Below are 12,128 nucleotides of genomic sequence, written 5' to 3'. Positions count from 1 at the left end.
ATATTCTGGAGTGATATGGAACATTTAAATAAGAAGAAATTGAACATTGCTTTACAGCTGAGTTATTCTAACATATTGATATACTTATAATTATCATGATATTGATAAAGATAAAGCATATATTATATAATTATTAATATACGTGAATGTTTCATATATTTCTTTAAATGAAATAGTTTGACTCCAGGCTTTATTGAGAAACACAAAGTGATATGACATTACTTCAGGCCCGATACATACTTGTGAACAAAACATCCATTCAGACTATTTCCAAAGATGTTTATTCAGCATCTCTGCATAATTGGTACATTCAAGGTGGTAGTTTAAGGATTAGGAAACAGTTACAAAACATATCGGCGCAAACCAAGGTCATTAATATGAGGAACATCAACACATCCACCAGCCTTAAACTTTCCATAGGACTTTTGAAGCAATGTTTATAATCAAATCAATGAAGCACTTACCTGGGACAAAGTCAACACTAAAATAACTCTTCATTTACTGCTCAATAGCTTAATTACCAGTCTGACACTATAAAACCTTCCTGTGGTAAGCCAACCACCATAAAGCTAAATAGCCCCAATAAGATGCTGCTATAAAAGTACTCAGATAAACCATCCACATTGATTTTCATTTTGTGTTTAAGGGTGGTTGAGATTACATACATTTTCAACAGACTGAAATACATTGTATGTATGGCTTATATTGTCATTTTTAATGGCAAACTATTTGGACAACCTTATGATTAAATTAACTTTTCTGAAACTTGTACAGACGGACGCTGGAACATTAAATCTTTGTTGCTTGTGAATAAAACCATACAAGCATAATATCTGATTTCAGTCGTCAGATAGACCTAGGTAAATAAAACATAATATGGTGTGACAATAAACCAAAAGGTGATGCAGATCGAAGTCACATTAAAGTGTGCAGATGGCATACGATAAATATAGAAAGATAAAGAAACTCTTTTGATAACTAAGCTGTCAAACAATCATTACTTTATTAATTCATCAATTCCTTATATACAAGGCTTTTCTGTCCAGATACTTTTACACATGCACTTTTAACCACTTTTACAGCAATGTTCAGTCTCAAAATTCAAGATCTTTCTTTCACAGTACTATAAACATTTCAAGTGCACAGAGAACAGGAAAGCACTGGAAAGTAATAACACTGGCCAAGCAAGAAGTTAAGAAGTTCTCCAGAAAAATGGCAAATGTAAACACTCAAAACTATCAATGAACTCAGAATATTGCTATGCAGTTGGATCTTTTTCATTCAGATTTTGGTAGATATTCTTACATCCGCGATACTTTGCTTCTGTTTAGTGTTTCTTTACACAAATGCGTGGCGAACCAATAGTCCCATGCAGAGAATTTTAGGTACAAATTTTTGAACCGGTACACCCCTAATGTTTATTCAAAGGTATCAACTAATTTAAGCAATGTAAGGATGCCATTTTCATAAGTTGTTTTTATTCTGGTGGTACTGCACTGAAAAAAAAAATGGTGTAGGATTTCCTTTGAAACAATTTAATTTGAAACAGTTGAAACTAGTATATTTCAAAAGAAATCGCTAAAAACAAACTTTAAAGTATTTGTTTAATATTTCAATACAATAATACAATAATTTATATTTTATTGTAAAACAAACACAATAATGTGTTTAAAAACGATAAAGTTTTTAAAGTGTGTGAGGAAAACTCCTTTGACAATTTTGATAATTATATTAATGTCATATAAATTTGTTGCATGTATTTCCTACTTTCCTAATTTTTGTGCATGTCAATTATTTTTATATCACTTCAACAAAACTATCAGGAGAGGTCCATTAAGGTTACCATACCAAATAGTCTTGTTGTGGTGATAACTCACCATGCTCAGCAGATGTTTTATTAGTGGTAAGGTAACATGAGAACATGCATCTTGAGGTCCTTAAATCATGCATAAACTTGTGCTCCAACAGCATGGAGACGTAAAGACCTGAGCCACACTGAACCTGAGCACTGTTCCTTCATTACATGCAGGTGAGTTCATTAAAAAAACATCACTTCATACCATAAAAAGACACATGTCCATCATGCAACATATAAGTTGCTGCATCTTTACTCTGTGAAAAGGACAGTGGCTGAATTTCTCTTTGTCAAAAGAAGTCTCCTTCAAGATTCAAATGTCACAAATGTGGCTTCTCATCAAACCTCCTACAATGCTCACTGGAAAGAATTCTGCCACGCCTTCACAGTTTTCCAGTCCATTCACATCCCTCACAAGTTGTATTTGCCTGCCTAAGGCTTAGGATAACACATTCAAACCAAGTGCAACAAATCCCTGCCAATATAAGAACAATATGTTATGGCTTACAACCAAAACAATAAGTTATGAAATGTATACCTCTTACAAAACTAGATAATCACATTGTCTTTTAACTCATAGCATTTCTGTACTGAAGGACACTTCTACCAATTATGAGAAATATCAATAATAAAAGCATCTTTCACAGAATCAAGGATACTGCATTAGTTTGGAATAAATTGCCCGAATATGACTCATGTGTGATTTTGGGAGCTCTGCACACCCATCCACAGCAAACACAGCAGTTGCTAAACACTATAAGAAATAAAGGAACCATTGCTAACATTTACTTCTGAAGAACTACTAAGGGGCACGTGAAAAGCCTGCCATGTTTAACTCTGACCTAAAAGACTGATGAATCAAGCATGAACAGTCACTCGTGGTTCGACACTGTTATTTGAAAATAACTTTATTTTTAATTTCAATAAGCAAAGGTTTGTAAATAACCAAAACCGCATATCCTGTAAAAAAAAAATGCCAGCAGCAGAAGCTGTTTCTCATTTTAGTGTGCTCACAGTGCATCTGAACAGCTCTATAAGTCAATGAAGCCAGTAGTTCAGAGCACAAAAGTACAGAGATAAGAGATAACTGCTGTGAAGAAATGTGAGTTTCCTCTTTTGCTGGAAATGCACAGGTCTTTTGTCAGTTCTTACATTCAGCATCTGCTTATAGGCCATTTAAAGTGACCTGACATGTCAAAATGACAGGGTGAAATATAAAGTGGAAAATCACTGTTCTGGCTGTCAATAGACAGAACCAGGCAATTCATGAATGGGCCTGACAAAGCATCAGTGTTTCTGTGAACGTCTCCATGATGATGAAGCATGTGGAAAAACAGAATGGGTGCTGCCTGGATCATTTTGGAAGCCACTGACAGGCGCATACGGGAATTAGCCTGAGCCTGCAGAAATACAGGAGAGACAATGACACTGCTGATATGATGAAGGTGAACTGCCAAGATCTGACAGAGGAAAGACACTGGAGGACTTTTGAGCTGTCAGATCAGGGGTTGTTAAAGTTTGAACAAATGTATATCCAAGCTGATACATGCAGATTATAATGAAACACCCGTAATTACTGTCACCAGTTTGCAATGTGTTCAATCAGTACATTAGAAGCCAACAAAAGATGACATCATATAGTTGAGTAAGCGGCGAGTGGGAACAGGCTATTAACTCTAAATGAATAAGTGCATGTATTCGGTTTCAGAAAAAGGTGTCTCTAATCATGTGGGTGTCCACTTGAGTGCAAACCACCCTGTAAACTCCCTGCATGGGCCTGAAACTGAGGCAGAATATAACTTCATGACATCATGGTACAAAGTAACAAATGAAAGGGGCTGGTTGGTCTCCTTACATCATTCAACCCAAAATGCACACACACACACACACACACACACACACACACACACATAGAATGAGGAACCAGGAAAAAAAAACCTTTGAATCATTTTATAGGCCAATAAATGCGTCCATTTTCTAGAACGCTGTGCCAGCAGATTTTCTTATTAGGCATCCAAAAACCAGCTGCTGGGAACACTATTTTTTTCATTAGGTTATTATAGCCTATACTTTTTTTTTTTTTTTACCTTAAAACAAAATGCAGAATAACCCATAAATGTAGAAACGTGAAATGTAGAGAACTACAGGTGGCGCTATAGAGCAAGAAAATATATATACTTATACCCTCATTTATTTCTCCCAAGGTATTTTTCCACCATACTGGATTTTTCAAAAAAAAAAAAAAAAAAACACTTTTGCAATCTAGTCCTAGTTTTTTTTTTTTCTTTGCCGTATTTTGCATATGCAGTCTGCAGTGTCATGGTTAAGAGTCATATTTCCATGTTAAACTTATTATGTTAAACTTAAAATAACAAAGAATGTAGATCACAGCATATTTTACTAACACTGTTGTTGAACTAAACTTAATTTTAAAGAACTTGCAACAGTCTATGAAGAAACTTGAGGAGACCTAAGAAATTTGGTTGGCGTTATAAAAATGATAAACTAAAATGACTCTATGATATTTTGATACGAATTAAATATTAAATGCCATGTATGTGACCAACAGTGCGATTAACAAAGTCTACTTCAGTACAGAAGTCTGAAAAAGCATGCAAAGTTCCGTCCCGTTTGAACAAAAGGAGGCGCTATAACAGTATATATATATTTTTTAAAAAAAACATGCAGACGCATGCGGCTTTATTACAACACCAACATATAGACAATAATACATCAGTTCAACTGATGTATTATTGTCTATATGTTGGTGTGAGCATATATTGGTCAAATTAAATAGTAATTGTGTTTTCACCGTAATACGTGATTGTAGCTAAAATAGCCTATCGCAATTGAGCTGATTTGCATACAGGTAAAAAAATAAGGGAGAAACACCAAGGAGAAGTGTTAAAATAAATCACTTCCGCAGAAACGAAACCAGCGTCTATTCTCATCATAAGTTTCCCCTTAAATGTGTGTAAAAAAAAAAAAAAAAAAAAAAAAATCTGTGACCTAATCTTCAGCAATGGGGGATAGGACTGAGGGAAGTGGCCTAGTATTTTTCTTCATCACAAAAAGTACTCTGTACACAAACTAGGCTACTTCAAGCGTAATAGAAGAATAATAAACTGCCTTGTAGTGCAGTGATGAACAACTCTCTTACCACAGTGCACAACTTTTTTTCAAACGGTAGGCTAAAATATATAAATTCAGACAGCATTAAAAAGCAACTGCGCAATATCATTTCCAAAGCATCGGTGAACGTCTTCGGTTGCGTCTCAAAACCAATTCAGCTCCCTACCTAGACAGCATTCAGATTTGTTGCCTATATGATCATTTACAATGTAACTAGCGCCCGTGATGCTCAAAATGCAATCTAGACAGGCAGCTCGCTTTTGAGAAATATTTGAAACACAACGAAAGTAACGTTTACTGTACCAGTTTGTGGATGCTCGCGGGTTGAGGATGTCTTCTTTAGCGGTCAGCAGAGAGAGGCTGTACGCGTCCAAGTTAATCGCTCTCATCCTGATGCTGGAGAGTTTCTCTGTACTCCACAAGACCAGCGCACTTCAACACACGTTTTGTGTTCCTAGTAAACAAGCAGGTCCGTTATCCAAAGGTGCATTCAGGGACGTAAGTTTTGCAGACGATGTTTAACCTGTATATGTGAATAGCAGTTGGAGCTGGAGATGGAGGCGAACACTGCTTAAGTGCTGCATCAGTACTGCTGCTGCTGGAAAACTTCATGAAGAGGAATCTCTCCAAAAGCTCCACCTCCTGCTCTGAGTCAGAAGAAAAAACAACGCTGCTGTTGCACAATTTCAGTTTATCTCGGTTGCTGCTAACATGAATTACAGACCGTGGTATGGTGAGGTGACAAAAAACAATTTGGAGGCCATGTAATTGAATCTAGTTTTTATATTCTAGATTGTTTGGACACGAGGACGCATTTGAAACGGGTTTATGGGCAGTCTTGTTGAGTTTGGTTATGAGATGTCCAGATGCCATTGCAATTTTTATGCAATCTTTGATGTTAGTGCATACTATTTGTTTTAGGTTTTTAAACTTTTTAAGGTCATCCTTTACTTTTTTGTATAAAGACCCATGTATAGCTGTTTATAAATAACAGTTGCAAAATTAAATAATTGTCCTTTATATCCTATATTGAATTTAAAAATAGATTAATAAATGCTATCATGTGAAAAAAATTACTTCTGATGAGTTGACAGTGTACTGTCAGTGCTGACATACCTTTTTTCCCCACAAAACTGTTTTATTTCTCACTGTTACTATGGATGTCAATAAACATCAAAAAAGCAGACTGCAGCCATAATGATTTCAAATTCAGTAAATCTTTTTTTTTTTTAAATCACATCACAATCTAATCACAATAAACATATTTATTTTAAAATACAAGTTAACACATTAACACTGACAGCCCTAAAATCCTTTTCTTTTTTTCCCTCAGAATTATTTTGTGGATCCTTTAGCGTCAGGCTGCAAGAAACAAGTTAGAAAATTAAGTTAGTTTTTTACAAGTTTGGGAGGAACATTAGTTCAGTTATTCTTACCAATCAGCATAAAAGAAAGTCCTTATATTTGGGTGCTACTCTCACCTCCGTTAAGTGACTGTTTTCCAGCATTGTTCCGCCATCCCAACACCCCTCTCTTGGCTGGCTCCTATCCCAGTCAGGGAAGTCCAGGAGAGTACTTTGGGTTCGGGTCAAATCTTGAGGACAGAAAGCCAAATTTGCTAATTGTTTAACCCTTTGTAAAAACTCCTGCTAGTTTAATGCTTAAGTACTCCATTTGTGTTTTTGTTCTTATTTTCTTTCTCCAGGATTCCAAAAGAGACAGAAATCATGGGCACAAAAAGAACATCTATATGAGTCTGTGCAAATTCAGTCCAAATATTTAGATCATTCCTCTAATTTATGCCTAATATTTGAAGCATGGCAGTGAATGAGTGTGAATTTGGTTGAAAGTCCACTGGTCCTGCATGGACACGCCATTGAGCTGCCAGTCTCTCTTTGTACAGGCTTCCTGTGAGCAGTCTTTGGAGTGCTTGGCAGCCAGCTGAGAAGCCGTTTACAGTGCAGTGATCTCTGGAGGGACACTTGCCAGAGCAAGGCCCATTTCATGGGAACTGAACTTGATGTAGTCTCCTTTAAACTGGCTTTGTTGTTGTTGAAAATGCAATGCTTAGTATAATGCTACGTATACTATATTCTCCCTCTTTCCCTTTCTACATACATTTTAATTCTAATATTACTGAGGCACTGTTATAGTTTTTATAAAAAAATGTTTTACATGTTTTTATGTTTATATTTTTATTTTTATTTTTGTTTTAGTTTTTTTGTCATTCACAGTTTTAATTATGACATCAAGAAATATTGCATTGGCTACTAGATTAAAATTAGTTTACTTTGTTGTATTTTATTTTAATTCAGTTAACTTATGCTCATTGTATTTCAAGTGATGAAATGTTATGGATTTCATTTGAGATGACTGTAATAACCCTACTATATGCAGAAAAACACTTTTCTCTTTAAAGTTTTCCTCTTGCTTTTCTTATCTGTTACTTCTTAGGATGTTTTATGTTTTTCGCGTTGTCTGATCTAGTACTACTTTCAACTATCGTTATTGTTTCAGGTCTATTTCTTGCGAAATACGTTCATGAGAATCATGCTTTGCGTAGGATTTAACAATATGATAAAAGATGAGAAGAAAAGTTTGATTGCACACATACCTGCACACACAGAGACGCGAGCGCAACTCAACCCACATCTTCCTCTGTCTGGCTCTTTAAACATTACACCAGCTATCTTTATGGTTTTATTGGTTCATGTTGTAGAGATCTGCAAGCGTATGGGCCACCACTGCCTGTCTAGAACTCTGTGTTTAAGGGCAGATATGCACTACAGAACAGATCTCAACTTAAACTGCTGGAGCCCCTATAAAACATCATCTCTGGAAGCATGTGTGAGGATTTATGGCAATTGGTCTGAAAGAAATGGGTGCCAAAATGTCCAAATTCCTTCATGATCTCAGCAGCTTCCTCCCTCATGTTGTTATGCTGTTGTGTTTGACACGACACCACATCTGGTATTTCCTTTTGAGTGGCATGAGAGATTGTTAAAGATACTGTGCTGTTGAGTTAATGATAAAGTGCTGCTTATTTAAGAGGAATACATTTAGCACTGAAATAATATTATTTAACACAGAGTAAACACAAAATGAAGGACGAAGCCCTCACATAGTTTCTTGATGTTCTGACTGAGCCTGATAAAGGCAACAAATGTGTTTTCTATACCTTGGCATTCAAACTGAGGTCCAGGGGCCTTGCTTCTCTAGAAATGTCAAGGTTCCATGTTTACTTTAATATATTAATTCATTGTTTAACGCATTTTCACACATTTACATAATCTGATAATATAACCGTTTCATTCTACTTTCTAAAAACTGTCTGAAGTCTAAAAGTTTGAAAACCTTACTACACTACTATATTATAACGCCTCATAGTTTCATTAAAACTAAAATGCATCACAGGTAGAAATAGCATTCAAGACCGTTCCTGTCTTGTCATATTGTCATCTTGAACACGTGCAATACACACACACAGTCATGCTTCAATGTGTTTAGACCTAAAAGAGATGTCAAAGTTCAGCACACCAAGGATGTATGCCTTTAGTCCAGGCTTATAGCTTGACCTCTGCCCTCTCATAGTCATTACTCTTTCTCATCATATGTTTCCTGTTAGCCTTGCTTCTCTCAATTCCGTTCAAGCAACCAGCATTTCATCAACCTTCCCTGGACTTTTGATACTGTTTTCATCTCTGAATGCATTATCTTAAGTAAATGCTAGAATTATCAGCAGGGATCTCCTGGGAATTCATTACATTTTGGAGGGCCTAAATGTGGAAGACTGCATATTTGATATATCATATGGAGCTGTACATTGTCAGGTTTCACAAAAATGTCCTATGCATCATTTCAACCCTACTCTTTTCATACCAATTTCTAATAATTGAGACACTCTCACAGTTTAAGTTATGACTTTATTTACCTCAACAAGCATCGAGTAATATGTAGGCAAAGATTCGTAATTGTGGGAGGAAAACATGTTTACTTCAAGGGTTTGGAATTCAGAGTTGTAAGCATTATGTGTTTGTTTTCTCGTGACAAAATGACATTAAAAGGTAAAAAAAAAAAAGCTTGCTACATTATATTATCACATTCTTGTGAGGAGGCTTCAGGGAACATCCTCCACTGGGTTCCAGTCTGTTTACATAGCCATTATTTAGTGCTGTGCTCATTACTTCAGAAGATGAAGATCTCACGCTTTAGTTGTCACAGTCTGAACTCCCACATGTACTATGCTTGTGCTTGTTAATTAAATTTTCCATTAATGTACATCACAACAATTATAGGAATGTTTTTTGTTTTGTTTTTGTTTTTTTGACAGGAGGAGTTTGATATTATGTAAGTTGCTCATTTGAGGTGCAGTGTCTGTGTGGATGAGTTAGGCCAGATAACATATTTTGAAGATGTATGTGAGCACAGACACAAACTGTCAAGATTCTGTCAAGTTGAACTTACTCAATGTGTGCTATTTCGCTGGAATGGTGGTAACAATCTTCAGTACTCAAGGGGGGCGATAAAGTACACAGAGCACTCACTGCAGACTTCAATAGGAATTTTGAGAAAGACACACGAGGTAACACATTTCTGCATCAGGTTTACGTTTGTTAAACTCTGAACTCACAAATTTGTCTTTGACCAATAAAGTTGCTTCATTTGGAAGTGACCTCTGAGTAAACGGTGCTTCATGCATTACTACCCTACTGATGGAAAATGGATCTTCTTAGTTTGCGAAGTTTCAATTAAGTTTTGCTAACGTGACCAGCTTTTACAAATACAACTTCAAATGTCTCTGACATTAAATGGGATATGTTATTATTCATGTACCATAAGATGCTACAAACATATTTACTTTAGCTAACTCGCTTAACGATATTTTGGGATGGCGGTAATTGACTTGGCATACAAAACAGAGCATAAAAGAAAGACATTTTGTGCAACTGAATAAGCATAAAGTACCCAGATGACTTACTACTTACGGCCAAACTCTGAAGTGCTCATGCAGTGGACACAATATCCGACGGGACCACGGGTGAGTACAGTAGTTGTGAACGGCAGTGAAGCTACGTAACTGATACTTTTAGGTGCCATGATCATTACCAATGTGGTACATTTGAATTACATTCATACTACACACTTCAGTTGCATGCAACACCCATTTAAACATCTCAAAGTAGCAAGTATGCGATTTCGGATGCAGCCATTTAGGCCAATTCCTGTTGTAGCATCCCTTGTGTCAACGCTGAGAATGCAACACATGCTAATGACACATTTCACAATGTAAATAACATAGGAAATCAAGATTGAGGCTACAATTGTCAGTGTACAAAAGTTTGAAGGGAAGAAAAACATGTTTCATCAGTGGCTGGTACTTCAACAAAGCTAAGATGGTCTCTAGACAAACCTATAACAGCAGTCCAACATAAGCCTGATTACATAAGACATTATCAACACGGAGACAGAGGGATAAATAATAAAAAAGGTTTAGAGTCCCTCATATTACAAATACACACGGTTTAGTTAATATTTTGATAAAATGGTTACTGGACTTTTGCTCAACTTTTTCAGGCAAAATCCATGAAACGCTGCTGAAAAAAAGCTGTTTCGGTGTAACATAGCTGAACAATTGCAAAGAAAGACTCACGATACCCAGCTATTATCAGCAATTTGAATCTTTTGCTTTCAGGGCAATTGCTATTCACCCTGTATTTAGAAATAAGGACCTCACTAATATAGAGGAATTTGTTATAAGAAGAGTGAGTCTAGGCATGCTCCTGTTGGGAATGTCTGTGACTTTGCTCTGCTGATTTCAGTAATGGTTTTGGACTTGGGGCAACACATTTATTGAAGAATGACTTTGAGGAATTCCCTTCTGGACAATAAAATCTTAAGAGTAACTGAATGTTTATGTTCTTCTTAGTTAACCTAATCCATCCTATGGTCTTATTACATCTGAGACATTAAACAGAAGAAAACAGTAAAGTTTAATGCAGAAAATGGACTGTGTACTGTGGTACCAGAAGTCATTTTGTTTGTTTGCCAGCTGCAAAATATAAAAAAGAAAGAAAGAAACAAAACAACAACAACACACACTCTAATAACATAACACTCACCTCGTCAGGCATTTACTAATGTTTTATAAGTTTGTACTTCTTGATGTTATGATGGCATAAAGGGAAAAATGTGGGAGAGTGAGATAGGAAAAGATGGTTTCATGGAAGAGGAATGCAACTGCACGGTCAGGTAGAATTAACACTTATGTAACTTATTATAACAATATAAACATTTTATGAAAGTTAAACTAGTCTCAGTGTAAAAAAGCATAATATTTTAGCCACTTTTCAGAATTAAACATAGACCAAAGCACTTTATTTAGTTCAGAAACTATTGTATTGCACGGTCTGTTATATAATACAAGCTTTTCTAGATATCTGAAATGGCACAGAGACTTTTTAGAGTTGCACAATTACAGCCATAAGAATGTTATCACACAGTGTTTCAGTCACAGATCTGATGACACAAGCACAAGGCTATTTCACAAACACACACCAATGGGACTTTCTTGTCAGTAGCCACCCACCCACCAAGGGGCTTCAGCATCAATTACAGCCTATGTGTTTGCCCCTGCTGAGTGTTACTGGAAATCTTGCTGTGTATGAGTGCAAGCATGCACGTGTTTATGGAGATGACTTATTTCCTGTGATGTGTATTCCTTCAAGCAATGTAGTATTGCAATCCCCAGTGTCTTAGTGTGTATAGAAATCATTAACATGTCTGGGTTTGCATGACAACCAAAAACCTACAGCTGTTTTGGGACTTATGTGTGGATCCTGTTTGTGGACTTGAGTTCGCCTTTTCAATACAATCATTCCAGCACTCCTCCAGACCAAACTTACCCATGCAGCTCTCTACTCTGTCTGTCAGTGGATCACCAGCTTTCTGACAGATAAGCAACAGCTAGTGAGACTGGGGAAATTCATGTTATACAGCCGCACCTTTAGCACTGGTGCCCCTCAGGGATGTGTTCTCTCCCCACTGCTCTTCTCCTGACTGCACCTCTATTGACCCCTCTGTCAAGCTCCTAAAGTTCGCAGAAACACTACAGTCATCTGCCTCATCCAGGACAGTGAGAAGT

General features: G+C 36.4%; 1 pseudogene; it reads right to left on the bottom strand.

The window, feature by feature from the left end:
* LOC113078698 (drebrin-like protein A) overlaps nt 1–5,605 on the bottom strand; it is a 38,198-nt pseudogene extending 32,593 nt beyond the window's left edge.
* Nucleotides 5,606–12,128: the final 6,523 nt, after the last annotated feature.

The sequence above is a fragment of the Carassius auratus genome, chromosome 5 (assembly GCF_003368295.1).
Source record: "Carassius auratus strain Wakin chromosome 5, ASM336829v1, whole genome shotgun sequence".
NCBI classification, from domain to species: domain Eukaryota; kingdom Metazoa; phylum Chordata; class Actinopteri; order Cypriniformes; family Cyprinidae; genus Carassius; species Carassius auratus.
This window is presented reverse-complemented; position numbering and strand designations above follow the sequence as displayed.